The following is an 18,792-nucleotide window of genomic DNA, read 5'->3' on the forward strand; positions in this document are numbered from 1 at the left end:
ATAGATATACTAAGGTTTTCTTTTAAATTTAGTTTTATTTTTTAATAGAGCCAAATGGGTAAAAGAAAATGGCGGTATGGATACTTGGGGGTTTAGAGGTGTCTTTCTTACTCCCATAGCCGACCTAGTCAATAAGTCAAGAATACCATCTCCATACAATCAATAAAGCACTATAATACACTAATAATACACTAATAATACATTAACAATTTTTACCACATTACAATACAGAAATAACACACATTGAAAGATCTAAATTACACATGCCAGGTAGAACAGAAGAGAACAAATGTTAATTTTGCTAACTAGGCCTAGAAATTGTAGACCTGACTTTTCCTTACTTTAAAATGCTTTGTTTCTAAAAACACACATTTTGTTTTGCTTCTTGGGATAACCAGTCTACTACTGGCTCTTTAATAAGCCTGGGACAGACCAAAAGTGTCCGATCCTGGGTTAATTCATCAGCTAGCTGGGCATCACCTTCTGGAAGAAGTGTTGATGGTCACTTGTCAGCATCTTCTTCGGAGTCTTCACAGTTTAAGGTAAAAAAAAATATATATATTAAACATTTCTGTTTGACTTTCAATTCATCATGGACCGATGAAAAACAAGAACAAGTTTCTTGTCTTAACTGATTTTGTTTGAAGGCTTTCTTAAATTCATTATGAACCAATGAATGCATCCCTGAATAGACTTACTGTCTATTCTGATCGGAGATAATTGGAATCCATACCCACTATCTACAGCAGTGATCCCCAACCAGTAGCTCGTGAGCAACACGTTGAGCCTCAATGTAGGTTGACAATCTACTGTACATAGGGGCTACTAAATGCCCAATCACAGCCCCAGGAACATTTTTCGTGTTAGTGTTGCTCCCCAACTCCTTTTACTTCTGAACGTTGCTCATGGGTTTTAAAGGTTGGGGATCCCTGCTCTACAGTATATATTAATATAGTAAGTTAGGTTGAAAAAAGACACACATCCATCAAGTTCAATCTTAACCACTTAAGTGCCTCTTCTCCAGCATGAACAACCCCAACATTTTTCAACATTGAATCTCATTTGCCACTTAGTTGGCCGGATTCAACAGTTTGTCAAGATCCTGCTGCAAGGATGCTGCATCCTGAATGGAATTAATTTGGGCTGCATAGATTTGTGTCATCTGCAAACACTGATACATTACTTACAATACCCTCCCATAAGTCATTAATGAACAAATTAAATAAAAGTGGACCCAATACCGAGCCCTGAGGGACCCCACTAAGAACCTTACTCCAAGTAGAGAATGTACCATTAACAACCACCCTCTGTACCTGATCCTGTAGCCAGTTTCCTATCCATGTGCAAATTACCTCATTAAGCCCAACAGACCTTAGTTTAGAAAGCAGTCATGTGTGAGGCACGGTATCAAACGTTTTAGCAAAATAAAAATTGATCACATATACTGCTCCCCCACTGTCCAGCATCTTAGTTACCTCATCATAAAAAGCAATCATATTTGTCTGACATGACCTATCCTTCATAAAGCCATGCTGATTGTTGCTCATAATGCCATTCACTAGGACAAATTTTGAATGCGATCCCTTAACAAGCCTTCAAATAATTTGCCCACCACAGATGTTGAATTTTACAGGCCTATAATTGCAAGGCTGAGATTGTAATCTATTTTTAAATATTGGAATGACATTAGCTTTCTGCCAATCCATAGGGACCATACCAGAAGAAAGTGAATCTGATAAAATCAGAAATAGGGGCCTGTCTAAAACTGAACTAAGCTCTCATAGAACCCTGGGGTGTATGCTATCTGGACCTGGTGCCTTTTTTACATACATTTTTTATTAAAGCTTTATGAACCATATCCTAAGCCACTGACTAGCTTGAGCTGAACCAACAGTGCAGCTATAAAGTGAGCCTGGGAACGCTGACTCTTCTATTGTATACACTGAACTGATTTAGCACATTTGCCTTTTCTGTATCTGTTATAACCATACTGGTACCATTATTTAAAGGATCTTATTTAACAGTCTCAACTAGCATCTTTTTACTATTAGTTTGTGAAACGGCAAAAGAATTGCCAAACGCATTAAAGTCGATGGGCGTCAAAATTATTGCGCTTTATGGTTGATGCCCGCAACCATTTTTATACGCACGCCTATTTTGTCCAAATGCATTAAAGTCAATGGGCATCCTAATAATTTTGACACGCGACTATTCTGATGCGTGCCCAAATTTTTTTGACTTGCCGGATTTTTCGACCTGCAAATTTCAATTTATTCGCTGGCGGTGAAACACTCAAATTTGCCGTGAATTTGTGCCTGACAAATTAAATTGCCCATCACTATTTAATATACTTAAAAAACTTTTTGGGTTTAGTCTTAGCCTCTGCCACAATGTATTCCTCATTTCCTATCTTTGCCTATTTATATACATTAAATGCAGCTTCTGTCCCCACAGACTTGTAGTTTTTAAATGCCTTTCTCTTCTTTTCTATTAACTTCTTTACTTCTATATTAAGCCACATAGGGTGCTTCTTGGTGCTTCTAAATTTACTCCTCAAGGGAATAAATTGAGAAAAGTAACAATTTAATATCATTTTAAATAACAACCATTTATGTTCTGTGTTTTTAGATGAAGACATAATGCCCCAATCTGTGCTCTGAAGGACAGCCATCAAGGCACTAAAATTAGCTTTTCTGAAATTCAGGGTTTTTGTTGCCCTGGTCACCAGGGCCTGGTGTATATTTGTTTTTTGCACCAGACATTAAATAAGATCACATTATGGTCACTATTACCCAGGGGTTCAATAAACTGCACATTTGCTATACGTCAAGGGTCATTAGAGATCACTAGATCCAGTATAGAATTTTTTTTGGCTGGCAACTTGAGCCATAAAATTGTCAAGCAATAAGTTTATAAACTTGTTCCCAATAACTGTCCTGGCAGCACTATTGCTCCAGCCAATATCTGGGTAATTAAAATCCCCCATTATCATTACTTTCTCCAAACTATCAGCCTTTTCTATTTGCATCAGGAGCTTAGCCTCCCCCCCCCTCACTTACACTAGGAGTCTATAGCATACTCCTACAATTAATTTGCTGGACTTTTTACAATTGGTGAAGAGCTCCACTCATAACACTTCAGTCCCCTCATTTTCTAACATCACCTCCTCCTTTATATTAGCTTTTAAATCATGGCTAACAAACAAACATACCCCTCCTCCTTTTCTATTGGCTCTGTCCCTCTGAAACAAAGTATAGCCGCCGATATTAACTGCCCAGGCGTGCAACTCATTCAGCCATGTTTCAACAACACCATCACATCATATTTACCCACCAGTGCCACCACCTCCAGCTCTCCCATTTTACCAGTCAGACCCCTTGCATTTGCAAACATACCTTTAATACTGGTACATATTAAACATATGGGGTCCTCCTTGTCCTTAACAGTACCCCCAACCAAATCTCCTCCCCCATTTTCCCTTCCTTTGCCCACTACCTCAACGTACCTGTCTTCCATGTAATACTTTACTGAACCTTCTCCCCCCATGACTAGTTTATAATCTCCTCCAACCCTATATGTGTACCAAGATCGCCAGGTCTTCCCCCGCCCAATAATCTGTCCACTCATTCCACCACATCCTGAACCCTAGCACCAGGCAACAGCAGACTGTTCAGCATATATGAGTACGTTAATAGCACAGGCAATTTTGAAAATATTAAACTTTTCTCCCCTTCAAAAAAAATGTAACAATTTATTCCAATAGTTATGGAAGCTTTTTCTCTTCACTTAAACTGCTCAACGAATCAAAGAGAAATATTAAAAGGAGTATTAGGATCAAAAAGGTTGTACAGGCAGTGAGTACTTTGCATGACATGCTAAAATGTAAATGAAAATGATATAACAGATTTTATCCAACCATCAAGTCTACATTCCCAGCTTTTATTTGCGAGATTAATATTTTAATTGGCTGTTTAAACGATTCTTATTTCACTGTATTAACAAGCTCAGCAGCCTTGCTTGTGTCTCACATAGAAGATCACAAAGGTCAGCAGTATTCTAAGCAAAAGTCAGAGAAATATGCTAGAAAGGACTTTTGATGGGAAAGTGTTACTGCTTCTCTTGTACTTGTGTCATGTTTAGTCCAAGGACAATAAAAGGTGATATGAATAGTTCACACTTACAGGCATATAATGACCTGACAAATGCCTTTTTGGGAACAGGTACAAATTGCAGATGTTTGCAGAGGTAACAAGAAGACTGACAGCCACTGTCAAAATGTCAAAATGCAGGTCTCTATGCATCTGCCTGTATGCATGCAGTATAAGATTTCAAAGATGAATAGAAAGGGGTGCTTCACCTTTAAGGTAACTTTTATTATGTTATAGAACGGCCAGTTCTAAGCAACTTTTCAATTGGTTTTCATTATTTATTTTTTATAGTTGTATAGTTTAAATGGGCATCGCTGACTACCTTCTAAAAATAAATGCTATCTAAGGCTACACATGTATTGTTATTGTTACTTTTTTTACTCATCCTTCTAATCAGGCCCTCTCCTATTCATATTCCAGTCTCTTATTCAGATAAATGCATGGTTGCTATGGGAATTTGGACCCTAGTTACCAGATTGCTTAAGATGCGAATTGAGGAGCTGCTGAATAAAAAGTGAAATAACTCAAAAACCATCAATAATAAAAAATGCATACCAATTGCAAATGATCACTCTCTGTATCATTCTCAAAGTTATCTCAAAGGTGAACAACCCCTTTCATTCTCCATATTGCCCGTTACTATATTATTCCAACATAATACTCCAGATAAGCCATATACAAGTATTAAAAAGAAATATTAATGCAGTCCTAAATAGGCCCACATTATATGATGTATTCTTTGTTCTGATTATTAAAGGGCTTGTTCACCTTTCATCATGTAGAAAATGCTATTCTGAGACAACCTGCAATTAGTCTTCATTTTTTTTTATTTGCGGTTTTTATTTAGCTTTTTATTCAGCAGTGCTCCAATTTGGAATTTTAGCACCTATCTGGTTTCTAGGGTCCAAACTACCCTAGCAACCTGGCAGTGGTTTGAATGAGCATGTGGACTATGAATAGGAGAGGGCCTGAATAGAAACAATATCATTGGAATTTATTGGATTATCATGGAGCCGCCTAAGGTTCTAGAATTCAAAGCATTCAAACAAAATGAATTTAAATTAAGAGTAGCATTTTGTGTGTTCTCTGTGGAGCGTTCTACCTGCCATATAAAACAAAGGGTACAGGTAGGAAACAATATTGTCTATATTCAGTGGATGCTTTCTTTTTTATCACTGGAAAATCACCATAAATTTCTACACAGGGAGCAGAAATCAAGAGAGGCTTCATGGACGCTTAGAGTAATTTCTCCTTGGAAATGATTTGTGAAGCCTAAAATGCAATTCCTCTGCTGACAAATGTCTACTGTTGCTTTGAGCTGAAAAGGAATTGCAATCATATGCTATTTACACTTTGGTTTGTGCTCAACTATAAGCAAACTCCATGTTCAGTTTTAGCTTCCAGATTGCGTTCCTTTGCAAGTCTAAATTTGGTGCTTTACCGCACAATGAGTATTATTAAAAAATGTTTTCTTTCTGCCTTTAAACATAAATTTGAAAAATGATTTGAGGAAAAGTACCTGACAAGTCCCTGGCATGTCATATGGTGGGTAAACCTGTATAATTACTCTAAGGACATGCTGGGTCATTGGCGATATTGCACAGATTCCTTAATTTCAATTGTTCAGTGTAAAAATAAAAGCTGGGTAAATAGATAGGCTGTGTCAAATAAAAAATGTTTCTAATATAGTTAGTTAGCCAAAAATGTAATCTATAAAGGCTGGAGTAAAAGGATGCCTAACGTAATAGTCAGTTTTTATTTTTACACTGAACTGGTCTTTTAATACAAATACCTTAATATGCCTGACTTAATACACACTGGGGCTCATTTATTAACGCAGCGCAGCGCTAAAAAGAGCGCAGTGGCCTGACATTTGCCCAGCGCATGCGAGTATTTAATAATGTAGCGCACGATACCTTAACAGTGCGATTTGTGCGCTAATGTAGACACAGACAGGTGCGACGTGTGAAACTGCGTATCAGCTGTCGCAGTGCTTATAATAAATTGTGCGCACAGGAAGATACCGCAAAGGTAAGGATTAGTTGTGCTCATGTATGAATGCGCTGCTTTAATTAGTTGCGTCAGATATTGCGCATATTGCGTTCACTTAGACGCATCTGCATTTGTTTCTGTGCTAATATTTGTTTGGTTGCAAAGGTGTTTAACCTACCTGATACCCTTAAAGGAACCTTGGTCAATATAAACATGTTGGGTGGAAGGCGTGGTTAATATGCACTTTACAGGGGTTGTTCATCTTTGAGTAAGCTTTGAGTTAACAAACATCCCCACCAACAGCAGCACCATTGTATTTGCCAGAACACAGTTTAGCAGTGTGGCTCTGCACACATATATAAAATTCTCTTTTAAGCAACATGAAACGCAAAAATGTGAATATACTAGCGCAGCTGGGCAGGAATGCGCATTTTGAAGAGCGTTACTATTACGCCACGAAGAGGCAGTCGTAAAAATTGTGGTGCTGTTGCCCGGGTGCAGTTTTGCACATATACAGACGCAAATCTGCGACGGGCGCAGTGCAAGCGCATTGTAGCCACGCCCACAGCCACGCCCCTAACAACCACGGCATCGTTTGCGACATACATGCCCAATCTTTTGCGCAATGCGCATAAACAAAACCATCGCAAAAGCTCTGTGTTATGCGCAATATCACGCAGATATATTAGCGATCACGCTCGTGATGGCGCAGACAATCTTTTGCGTCCACTTATGCGCTGCGCTGCTTTAATAAATGAGCCCCACTGTCCCTAAGTTGTGATCTTAAACGTACCTTCCATATATCCCAAAAAAGTCATAATTCATTTGGCATGTTTTTGTAGTTGTATAATATTTGCTTTATGTCAAAGAACACATTATTATTCCCATATTAAACAGTGAGACTGGTGCTTCCAGTTACTGACTTTTGGGGGTTTCTCCGTGATATACGCAGCTCACAGTGGTCCTTGATGTAATCTGCTTCAACCTAATTCAGATGGTAGCCTCAGACACAAAAATAAATGAATGAAAAATATTGAAATAAAAAAATAATACATCAAATTTTTTTGTTTTGGTGTATTTTGCCTAAAGAAACTGAACGTTTGGTGACTTTGCCAAATGAGTGGATCTTATAGTGTATGGCCATCTTTAGACTGTTGATACAATGTAAGACAAGGCAGCCGATTAACAGACCAGTCTTTGCTGGGGAACTAAGACTTTTGCAACATTGTTTAAAAAGTAATAAATGGGGGTGAAGCCAATGCTGCTTTGAATATATATTCAAATGTTTTTACAAATAACTTTAAAAGCACTGACAATTTGTAATGAATGTATTTTGGAAAGTTGCTTATTATTTTGGGATTGACTTGTCCATTAAAAAGTATGTCAAGTAGGACTGGCCACCACCAGTTTGACCTATTCCTTGATCCTGGGTAGAAAGCAGATTGGGTGGCACTATTTTAATGCCCTTTAATCTTAGCATCACATGATAGGGAGTGGTTAGAGGAACGAAAGTTCAGTACAGTGTTAGCGTCTTGGTCAGCATAGAATTATTGGTCGATACCATTATGAGCTATGCCAATGAATTGTAAAAGGGTAGCGGTAGATACTCCCTTGCCCATTGCTGTAGTCATTTAAGCATGGTAAAAATACAGTTTTCATACAATGAAGTCAAATAATTGCTCCTCGATTTTCATTTTTTCTTTTTACCAAATTGTTTTTTTTATTTTCAAAATATGGACATTTGGTTTCTCAGTGAGCAGTTCTTGGCTGGTTTTCATAAACCTACTTCATGGTGTTTTCAGATTGCAAATAATTTTTCATTTAACATGCAGCCCTTACAGAAAATAGCTAGAAATAAATGACTGTTTTTTACAATCACTTTATTCCCACTGCATTTTTACACATCTGTTAGAATGAAAGAAAATAAAGACTAAGATTAGAAGTAAGGCAAAATATTAGCAATAAGTAGAAGTAGCTGTTATAGGTGAAAGCAGGTACATGCCTTTCACTATATCCCCTTGCCACTTATCATAATGAATCTCACATTCTATAGAACTTTAAATCGTACATGTATTTATGGTAATGGATTTCAAAGGAATGTACTGTGTACTTTGAGCTTCCACATCCATTTTAAACACTTCATCCCTGGTGGTTTTACCAAGTTTGTTCAGCAAAGGCTATGATAGGAATTACAAGATGAATCTGCTGAAACTGCTCTCATAACACATTTCCTTGGGGTGGCTAGATAAAAAGACTTTTGTGGACTACGCTATATACATCTGTTTCTTAAATTGTTCCCATTAAGGGTTTTGTCCATTTTGCCTAAGAAAACGTGATCAATAAGAGTTAGCAGTGTTACAGAAGGGAAGTGTACTGAAGTTGCATGAGTAGATCTCTCCAGACTATATGGATTTGCAACCAGAGCATAAAATAGTACAGTTATGGGATCCGTTATACAGAAACCCATTTTTAAAAATAATTTCCTTTTTCTCTGTAATAATAAAACAGTACCTTGTGCTTGATCCAAACTAAGATATAATGAATCCTTATTGGAAGCAAAACCAGATTCTTTACTCTTTAATTATTTAATGTCTATATGATTTTCTAGTAGACTTAAGGTAAGAGGATCAGTTGTCTGAAAAACCCCAGGTCCCAAGCATTCTGGATAACAGGTCCTATACCTGTACATCACAAATAAATAGCCCACAGTGTTACTGCGTCCAAACATTTTGGGCGCTTGAATATGCATCAGGCCCACTTGTGGTTACCATAAAGGCTAAGGACCCAAGATGCCTCAATTGTGATATGCAATGGCGGTGTAAGGGTATTAGGGCTATGGAGTGTTTGTCACCCACTGATTTACATAAAGCCAAGTAAATACTGTATTTAACTTTGGATGTTTTTTCCCCCATGCTGGAGGAGTTTAAAGACAGGAGACAAAACATCCCATTTGCCATTACCCTTATACTGACAAACTGTGCTATGTATGTTATTCTGTAATTACTTATATAGTGATGAGCTGATCTGTCCTGAAAAATTTGCAAAATGCATTGAAGTCAATGGGAGTCTACATATTTTTAAGCAAAATATTTTTTATGCATATGACAATATTTTCTCACTCCAAATGCATTAAAGCCAATGGACATTTTTCTTTTGGCGACTTTTTGGCGATTTTTTTTATCCAAATGCATTAACGTCTATGGTAGTTTTTTCTTATGTCCTGGTGACAATTTTGTCTTGGCAACTTTTTTGTCATGGCAAAAAAATCCATGCCTGGCAAAAATTCGCTCATCCCTATTCCTTACAGATGTGTATAAAATTCCAGTATGGTTGCACTCAATCCAGGATTCCTTTAGAGATTCAGCCAAAGAATAACAACAATAGAATTTTAGCAATAATTTGGCAGGCCTATGTATTTAGTGGTTTTTGAAATTACAATTAAACTCGATTCCTCTGAGACTACAAATGCCATGAAAGTTATCAAAAGTATGAACAGAAAAAAATACTGAACGTTGTGCTAAAAAGTGCAAAAACCTCTTAAAATGCGATCAAATCTTAAAAATCTAAATAATTTCAATAAGTGACTTCTTTAGTTGCTAAAAAAAAAAAATTGGAGGAATTTCGTAAGACCTTTAATAAAGAGAATAGCTTTTTCTCAGAATTTAAGTGCAACTTCCAAGAATCCTGAATGTAATGCATCTAATAGGTAAATAGTGTCTCATAGGTTTATAAAAACAGATACATGACATTTATTTTTTACATTACCAAAAACACTACACCTAACAACCATTTATAAAATACAACTGTCTAATTCCATGGAAATACCTGGGCAACTTAATACTGAACCATTATTAATGAATTTACTTGAATGCAAAACTATCTGGACCATTCAATGGCTTCATTATTTAGAGATGTCATATGGTACTACCTACTGTTTTAGCTTTGACTTGCATGTCAGAGCATGGGCTGGGCTTTAACTGTAATTTTATTAGATTGAATTTAACAGTTTACAAGGGCTCATTTTCCAAGGCAATCACAAAGGAAAGCGTTTTAATATATGCAATATTGAGCTTGCATGGATCCTATACTTAAAACATGTATGCAAATAAGAGTACTCTCAAATTATTGGCAGCCCAGACTTGGCAATAATTCCAGGTTTCTATTAGTGTCTTGCAGCCATAGCACTAACTAACTTGCACCAAGTGAATCAAAAGATAATGGCATTACTTATCCCATGCACCTGAAGTGACACCATTTACATATAAAGATCTGCTGCATTTTGGGTAAAAAAAAGATGTGCCTGAATTGTGTGAATTCCATTGTATAATGCAGCTCTTATCTGTTCCTGTGCCTTTTTTTTTTAAATTTTTCAGCTTTCAATGGCTGCCCCCATGGCTACACAGCAGCTTGTTCATATAATTAATAGTGATCTGACCCATCTCACTTCACCAAAAACTGCAAACATTTGTCTTATGTATTTGAAGCTCAACAATTTTTTTCACTGATAGTAAAACTATAGTAGAGTCTCTAAAGCAAATACATCAGTTGTGCAGTGCAAACCAACAGTACATTCTATTTTAATTACTTTATAACACTTTAATGTTTGGTGTTACTGTTGCTTTAACTAGATAGATGATGATAGGGAATGTACTGTCATATAGCCATATAGAAACATATAGGATTGTACTGTAGATATAAACATTGTCATAAGAGTATATCTCCAGCAATGTTCCATTAGACTATGAGATTCTAATAGCTGTTATGCAAATAGTTACACTGTTCTATATATTTAACTTTATATAACATATAAAACAGTCATTCAATAGCAGATGAATAGTGTGGCCTTGGAGCAATAGCATAAACAGCATAAACATTAATCAAATTCTTATTGGACTCTGCTAAACTTGTAATATGATGTATACTAAAATTATACTTGAATACTATAGAAACCTTTATAAGGAACAGAAATACAGAAAAAACAAGGATGGCTATTAAGTTCCAGTTTTTATGACAGTCCAATCAAACAAGTTTGGTACCTTAAACAATAAAAACAGTATTATGTTGACCCTATATTTTTGCATATTGTGATGCTTTTAAACCACCAGTTATTAAGATGTAGACATTATCGTATTAGAGCATGTTTTAGAACTAATAATTCTCTATTCCTAATGGGGAGTCCATATAATTAATTCCTGGGAATCCAAGATGAGCCATAGGGACTTGCCCCAGTTCCAAAAGGCAGTCACAATGTACTACAAATATATATCCAAGATATATGTCCCAAGGCTCAATTAGTAGTTAAAAATCAAAAATGTTTAGTATAGTTCACATTTAAAATGGTACATACTGACCACGCACGGCCCACCTTACCCGTTTCATACCCTCCGGTGTCTTTTTCCGTAGTATATTAAGCACAGCATTTAAATCCAGGTGATCCCACACATTTTTACTTAAAACCAATCAGAAATCAAGGGGGTTAACCCAACTTCCTTTAGATCTCATTGCATTATGCCTATACAGGGTACTAGTACCATTGCCTTTATATTATTCATCATCATTTCAAATGTAATTTTAGTGACAACAGATCTCAACAATTAAGTAATAGAAAACATAGTGTATTCTAAGTTCATACATGTTACAATCAGTAAGAAACAGTCAGTTTAAATATCAGTACGCAAGTATGTACTGTTATGAATGCATTATAAAAGACCGTTACTAATCTGTCCACTTCATTGATGTGCTTCTGAAATAAACAAAATTCTGTAAGATGAAACAGACCACTGTCCTATTATATTTAAGTATAACATGTGATATCAAATTCATAGTTGAGTCTTAATGGCAGGCCTGTTTTTAAATGGAAAGTCCAGTATACCTCTCTCTTCCCTAGAAGGCTTAAATGATCACCTCCTCTCACTCCTAGTCTTACCCTTTCTATCCCTTGGAACGAAAAAAAAGTTTATGTCTCCCCATTACACTGTGTGAAGTGTCTAGTAATATTACTATTTTACACTGGGTTTCTGATCTGGCTCATACTGTATGTTCTCTTGCTCTTTCTTTTAGCTTTCTACTCGTACACCCTACATACTGCTTACAGTATAACACTTCAAACATGTGATCAAATCGATCACGAATGGGGTGTTACAGTTAATGTATCCTTCAAATTCTTTACCTGTAACTGATGATTTAAAGTTCTTGGACACTTTCATATATTTACAGGTAATGCATTTACGACTACCACATTTATAATTGCCTGTTGATGTAAGTGGTCCGAAATCCCATCTGTTTCATTCTGTACATTATCACTATGAATTTTAAAGAAAACAACTCAGATGCAGTTGAACTGCAGACTTTCAGCTTTAGTTCAGTCGGTTGAACAAACAGATTGCATAAAAATGTGAGGAACTAAAGCCTTTTTTTAACACAAACACTTCATTTCAGGGGCTCAAAAGCAATGGGGCAATTGACTCAAAGGCTATTTCATCGGGAGGTGTGGGCAATTCCTTAATCATGTCATTATCAATGAAGCAGATAAAGCCCTGGAGTTGATTTGAGGGGGGTGCTTGTATGTGGAAGATTTTGCTGTGAAAAGACAACATGCGGTCAAAGGAGCTCTCCATGCAGGTGAAGAAAGCCATCCTTAAACTGAAAAAACAGAAAAAACCCATCTGAGACAATATTAGGAGTAGAAAAATCTACAGTTTGGTACATCCCGAGAAAGAAAGAAAGCTCTGGTGAACTCAGCAACGCAAAAAGACCTGGACTTCCACGGAAGACAACAGTGGTGGATGATTGCAGAATAATTTCCATGATGAAGAGAAACCCCTTCACAACAGCCAAACAAGTGAACAACACTCTCCAGGAGGTAGGCGTATCTATATCCAAGTCTACCGTAAAGAGAAGACTGCATGAAAGTAAATACAGGGGTGTACTGCAAGGTGCAAGCCACTCATAAGCATCAAGAATAGAAAGGCTAGATTGAACTTTGCTAAAAAAAACATCTAAAAAGCCAGCACAGTTGTTTGGACAGATGAAACCAGGATCAACCTCTAGCAGAATGATAGCAAGAAAAAAACATGGAGAAGGCGTGGTCCATGATCCAAAGCTTACCACATCATCTATAAAACATGGCGGAGGCAGTGTGATGGCTTGGGCGTGCATGGCTGCAAGTGGCACTGGGACACTAGTGTTTATCCATGATGTGACACAGGGAAGAAGCAGCCAAATGAATTCTGAGGTGTTCAGAGACACTGTCTGCTCAAATCCAGCTAAATGCAGTCAAACTGATTGGGAGACATTTCATAATACAGATGGACAATGACCCAATATACTGAAATCACTGAAATAAAGTGATTGTGTTAAAAAAAAGGCTTTAGTTCCTCACATTTTTATGCAATCTTTTTGTTCAACCCACTGAATTAAAGCTGAAAGTCTGCAGTTCAACGGCCGCTTTCTATCGAAGTAAAAATCGCTCAATCGATCGATTAAATCGTTCGCATCGAACGATTTGAACGATTTTACAAAAAAATACTTCAACTACTCAAAACTTAGCCAAAGATTATAGGAGGTCCCCCATAGGCTAAACAACAATTCGTCAGGTTTATGGTGGCGAAGTGTCAACGTTTTTTTTGAAGAGACAATACTTCGATTTTCGAAGTTTTTTCAATTCAAATAGAATTTTGGCCTATTCGATGGTCGAAGTATCCAAAAATTAGAAGTTTTAGAATTCAAAAATTCACTTCGACTTTAGCCCCTAAATGTACAGAACCAAAATTAGAATAAAGTTGTCTCTGTCCAAAGATTTATGGGCCTAACTGTATTAAGTTCAAAGAGGCCAATAAAGCATGCAACAAAGCAATCAAATAAGCAATAGTCCAGTATACTAAATGAGCTAAGCTCTGTGATTGCCTAGCCACTTAATTTTCCATGATACTTTAATGTCTGGTGTGGTGCTGAGAGATTGTTACAAATGTGGTGCCATTATTCAAAAAGGGATACCACCTTTAGCATGAAAACTATAGATCTATTTGACATCAGGACATCCTACATGTGGTAGGAAAGATTTTTGAGTGGTAATAAGACTTTGACAAGTAAATATATTGCAGATCACAGTACTGTGAGTTTGTGCCAGCATAGTTTTATGTGCAATAAAACTTGCCAGGCAAATACTGTATAACAGAAACCAAGACATTGTGGTTCCAGTGAATGTAATCTGCTTTTGTTACTGTACCATACAGAATATTATTGAATAAAGTAAGCAATACTGGCATGTAACATTTTATATTTGAATAGAGAAGTGGCTGAAGGAAATATTACAAAGAGTGGTAAGAAATAGAACATTTCCTAACTGTGTCAGTGTTATGAATTATTTCAAGGTTCTCGTCTTGGTCCTTTGCTTTAAGTTAAATAATAAATTAAGTTAAATAGTGCAGAATTATAAGGTCCATGCAGGATGATGCCACCTTCAAAGAGATTTAACTAAACCAGAGAACTGGGCCACAAATTGGCAAATGAGGTTCAATGTTGATGTAAAGTTGTGCACAATAGTAGAAATAACATAAATGCTAGTTATAAACTGAATGGTAGTGTCTTTGGGGCTTCCAGTGTCCCAGTGTTAACAATGCAAATAAATTCTGTCTTTCATAAAAATGGCATTAACTCAAGGAATGAAAACATAGGTTTGCCTCCATGACGAGGCTTCACTTTGAGTGTGCATTGCAGTTTTGGGCACTAATCTTTAATGGGGAACTCCACAAAAACATAACTTAAGGGTTTTGAAAAGTAAACATAATTTCAAGCAACTTTGCAATATACATAATTTAAAAAATATGCAGACTTTTCATGATTTTTAATGGTTTTTGACGGTTCCCTAAGCTTAGCCCCCAGCTCTCCTGCTGATCTCTCTGACTACTTTTCTGAGCTGGCTGACTACTGTAACTTTGTATCAACAGCCAGCTGTCCTTAGACTGTATCCTCTAAACCCCACAATTCCCTGCACATATGATTTCAATAAGGAAAGGAACATCACAGTGCAATGCATTGTGGGTTATGTAGTTCCTGCATGATGTCTGTAAGCTGTGGAGTAGTTGTTACAATGTGCAACATCAGTGTTTAGTCCCTCCTTCCCTGCCAGGAGTTCAAATGATGCAGAAATAGAACGGTTAGCTGGATTTCAGCATAGAAAATGGCATTTATTTTTTTAAGAAACAGATAACTGTGTTGGATATATTAGCAGTTTCAGTGTTATGTGGGCCTCTTTATCAAATTTTGTGCTGTAAACATTGCAGAGGTGTGCAGCTAAACTGGTAAAAGGAATGGAACAATTTAACTATAAACTTTCAAGGTTGTGGTTGTTTGTGAGTGGATATGATAACCCTTTACTGAGATCTCCTTCTCTCCGAATGTGAATATGCCAATAACATAATTTGACGCAAATACATTACCAAAACGTATTTGTTCTAACATTGAACATAAAAATGGCACATTACATTATATACATAGAACTATATATAGTATTTTTGTAGATTTTAATTAAAAACTTGTTGAGCAACATATTTTATTATTCTGAAAAATTGCCTTCCTTTTTCTATATCTCTGTACAAAATGCAACCACTTACATAGTACCTTGTAGAAAGATAATTTGAAAATTACCATATTATTCTTAAAATCCTATTTTACCCCAAAAGGGATGAAAAGATAATCTTCTTGGTCCCAGTTGTTAAGATGAGCTAAATTGCAACCTACGCAGTCTGTTCTTTGTTGCATGTGCCACATAATCTTCTTAGATTGCTATCTCTGAACAGCAAATTACAGATTGTTATTTATTTCACTGCTGGCATATTTTTTTCTTCACTTGAATCTGCACTTTTCTAAAGAATATATTGATGCTTTATGAATAAATCAGTTATGTGAAGATGTTTTTCTTTATTATTTTATAATAGTGACCCCTACATAAAATAGGAATTTGCAAAATATTCTAAAGAGCACTACTTTGTTTACACTTTAATTGGTTTCCAAACTAACCACATCATGTTATACAACTTTCTTAGCAATTACATTATTTGTGTATAAGTACATTATCAAGTACTTTATTTGGTTTATTTAAGTAATATCAGATAAGTTAGCCAACATTATTAATGTATGATCTTCTCCCGTTTTAAGCAGGGATATATGTAAATCCTGCTCCTGCCCGAATATGACAGCAGTCTTGTAGCATTTAATAATTATCATGGGAAGGCTGCCCCAACTTATATCAAAATATCCCCAGAAATTTTCAGCATGGATATCCACTTATAAATCTAGTTTTTAACTATTACCACTAAACCCTGCCCACCGACAGATATAAAATGTTATCCATTACCACGTTCAGGGCAATACCACACTATATTAACAGTTTTTATTAATTATGTCTGCTGGTCAAAATCCTGTATATATTTTACTGTTCTCATAAGAAGTATAAATTATCCATCTGAATTATGTTTTGCAGGCTGAAGATGAAGTTATAAGTAGACCTAGTTCATCATTAAGTAGTAGAGGAAAACATATTGGAAGCAATGTTATGGCTGTTGAATCTGAGAATACCGTAAAACAATCTGATCTCAAAGATAGTAACATAACCCCAACGCTAAATCGAAAATTTACTTCAATGACTGAAGATACATTTTCAAGGTCTTCTTCTGCTCTCTCTGACTTCCTAGATAAGCTTAGGAAGAAGAGGTCTGCTGAAAAGGATAAAGCATCCCTAGTCTTAGAAGATACCTCTTCATTGCCTATTTATAGGACAACTGGTGCTTCGTCCCTAAGACGCTGCACAAACCTGAAAAATAATGATGAAAATGATGATGAGTTCTCCTTGACTTTTTGGAAGATTTCAGATGAGAGACATTCTACAAGCAAAGGGTTAATGCTTTCAGCAAGTCTTCACTGCTTCTCATCATGGATTGTGTGAGTCTTTCCAAAATCCTCATAATATAGTAGGCATCAAACAATCATCTGTTTTAGAAGAATACAGTATTTCTTCAAGACCTAAACCTTGGAGAAAATGTCTTGAAACACCAGTTGAGGAAGCGGCAGAAAATTATTTTGGGAAGCAACCTCTTGTTTTTCAAAATAAACCAAGCTACCAAGTCTCAGTTATGAGAGGAAATTGCCAGATGATGGGGATGACATCCTCCCAGCTCTTCAAAGGCTGAGTCAGTTCAAAATATATCAAAATATTCCAGAGATAGAAAAGAAGGACAGAGGCATCTGAGTGTTCATTTTGGAGACCTGCCTTTAAATGAGCACAAACTTTCCTCGGTGGCTTAAAAAGTTCATTAAAGAAAAGTTCAAGCATCAGGGAAGATCGGCCGTATATTTAAAGGAGAAGGCCATTCTGGGAAAACAATGACTTCAGAAATGGTCCAGGAAATTAAAAGGCCTGAAGCAGAAGGCAGTGAAGATGATGTAAATAGTATAATGATGAAGTATCTGAGAAAAAATGAAGAAGAACAAGGTAAACACAAGCCACAAAAATGTAAATTTTCTAAACATACAAAAAAATATTTTTAGTTTTATGCTTTGTTTGAAAGTATTCCAGTAGAGAGAGGAAACCACACATTTTCAATTTAGCACAATAACGTTTACATGCAAATGTGATTTCTTTGGACAAATATTAACAACATAATAACATCTGCCATTCTGACTCCCAGGACAAACGATGTTAGGTCTGTTATAAATCAGTGCCTGATTCATTACTACTAATCACTGTCAACTTTCAATCCAATCAGCTGCTAAGTGAATTTGATCAGTTGATTTTCTCAACATGTATTGACATTTGTTATTGTAGCTCCTCTGAAAAAATCTTTGAGAAATTGCTCAAGCATAATATTATAATACATATATTAATATAGCACTAGTTGTATATATGCAGTGGTATACACGTTGTATATGCAGTACAAATAATGCAATAGAATAGACAAAGGGAACAATAAAACAAGCACAGCATACAATTATATTATTATAGTTAATTATAGTTAAGTGACAAGTGGATATTGTAGGCCCTGCCTGTAAGAGGTTACAATGTATGTAGAAGGTGATGTGTAGACACAAATTCAAGGGTAGCAGTTGCTGCCATTCACAGTTCAACACTGAATTCCAATAGTATACACAATAAAAGGCTGTGGTTACTGAGGTTGATTTAGCCAGGTCTTTCTATTTTAAGATCATAAGCATAGAAAGTAAAATGCATGTATAGTGAGCATGAAAACTTGAAAATAAATATTTGTTTACTTTATGAAACCAGCCAGCATCATTCCTGAATGATATTTTAATTTCTTTATCTATTTCATTCAATTATAATGAACAGGCTGACAAAGCACATGCTATATGCTTCATTAGCCAACAATGCTTTTGTTCAGTCAGCACAGGCATGCGGTTCTTGTAGGTATAAAGCTGGAAAAAGTAATTTAACAAATAATAGAAGACGGGGCTAAAGGTGATAGATCATCACAAAGATCTTCACTTTTGTCCACAATAAAACTGTGCAGTATGTCTCCCAACTATGTCAATATAACCTATAATAAAAATCATTGATTCACAAGTTATTTTGGCAATACAGTTGTCTCATATGGCTTGTGATAAATATATTTTGCAAGGCCTCGTCAATGCGTAGATA

General features: G+C 36.1%; 1 pseudogene; it reads left to right on the forward strand.

Annotated features, from left to right (window-relative positions):
• LOC108705073 overlaps positions 1–18,488 on the forward strand; it is a 260,667-nt pseudogene extending 242,179 nt beyond the window's left edge.
• The last annotated feature ends 304 nt before the right edge of the window (positions 18,489–18,792 follow it).

Source organism: Xenopus laevis, chromosome 1S, assembly GCF_017654675.1.
Source record: "Xenopus laevis strain J_2021 chromosome 1S, Xenopus_laevis_v10.1, whole genome shotgun sequence".
In the NCBI taxonomy this organism is placed as follows: domain Eukaryota; kingdom Metazoa; phylum Chordata; class Amphibia; order Anura; family Pipidae; genus Xenopus; species Xenopus laevis.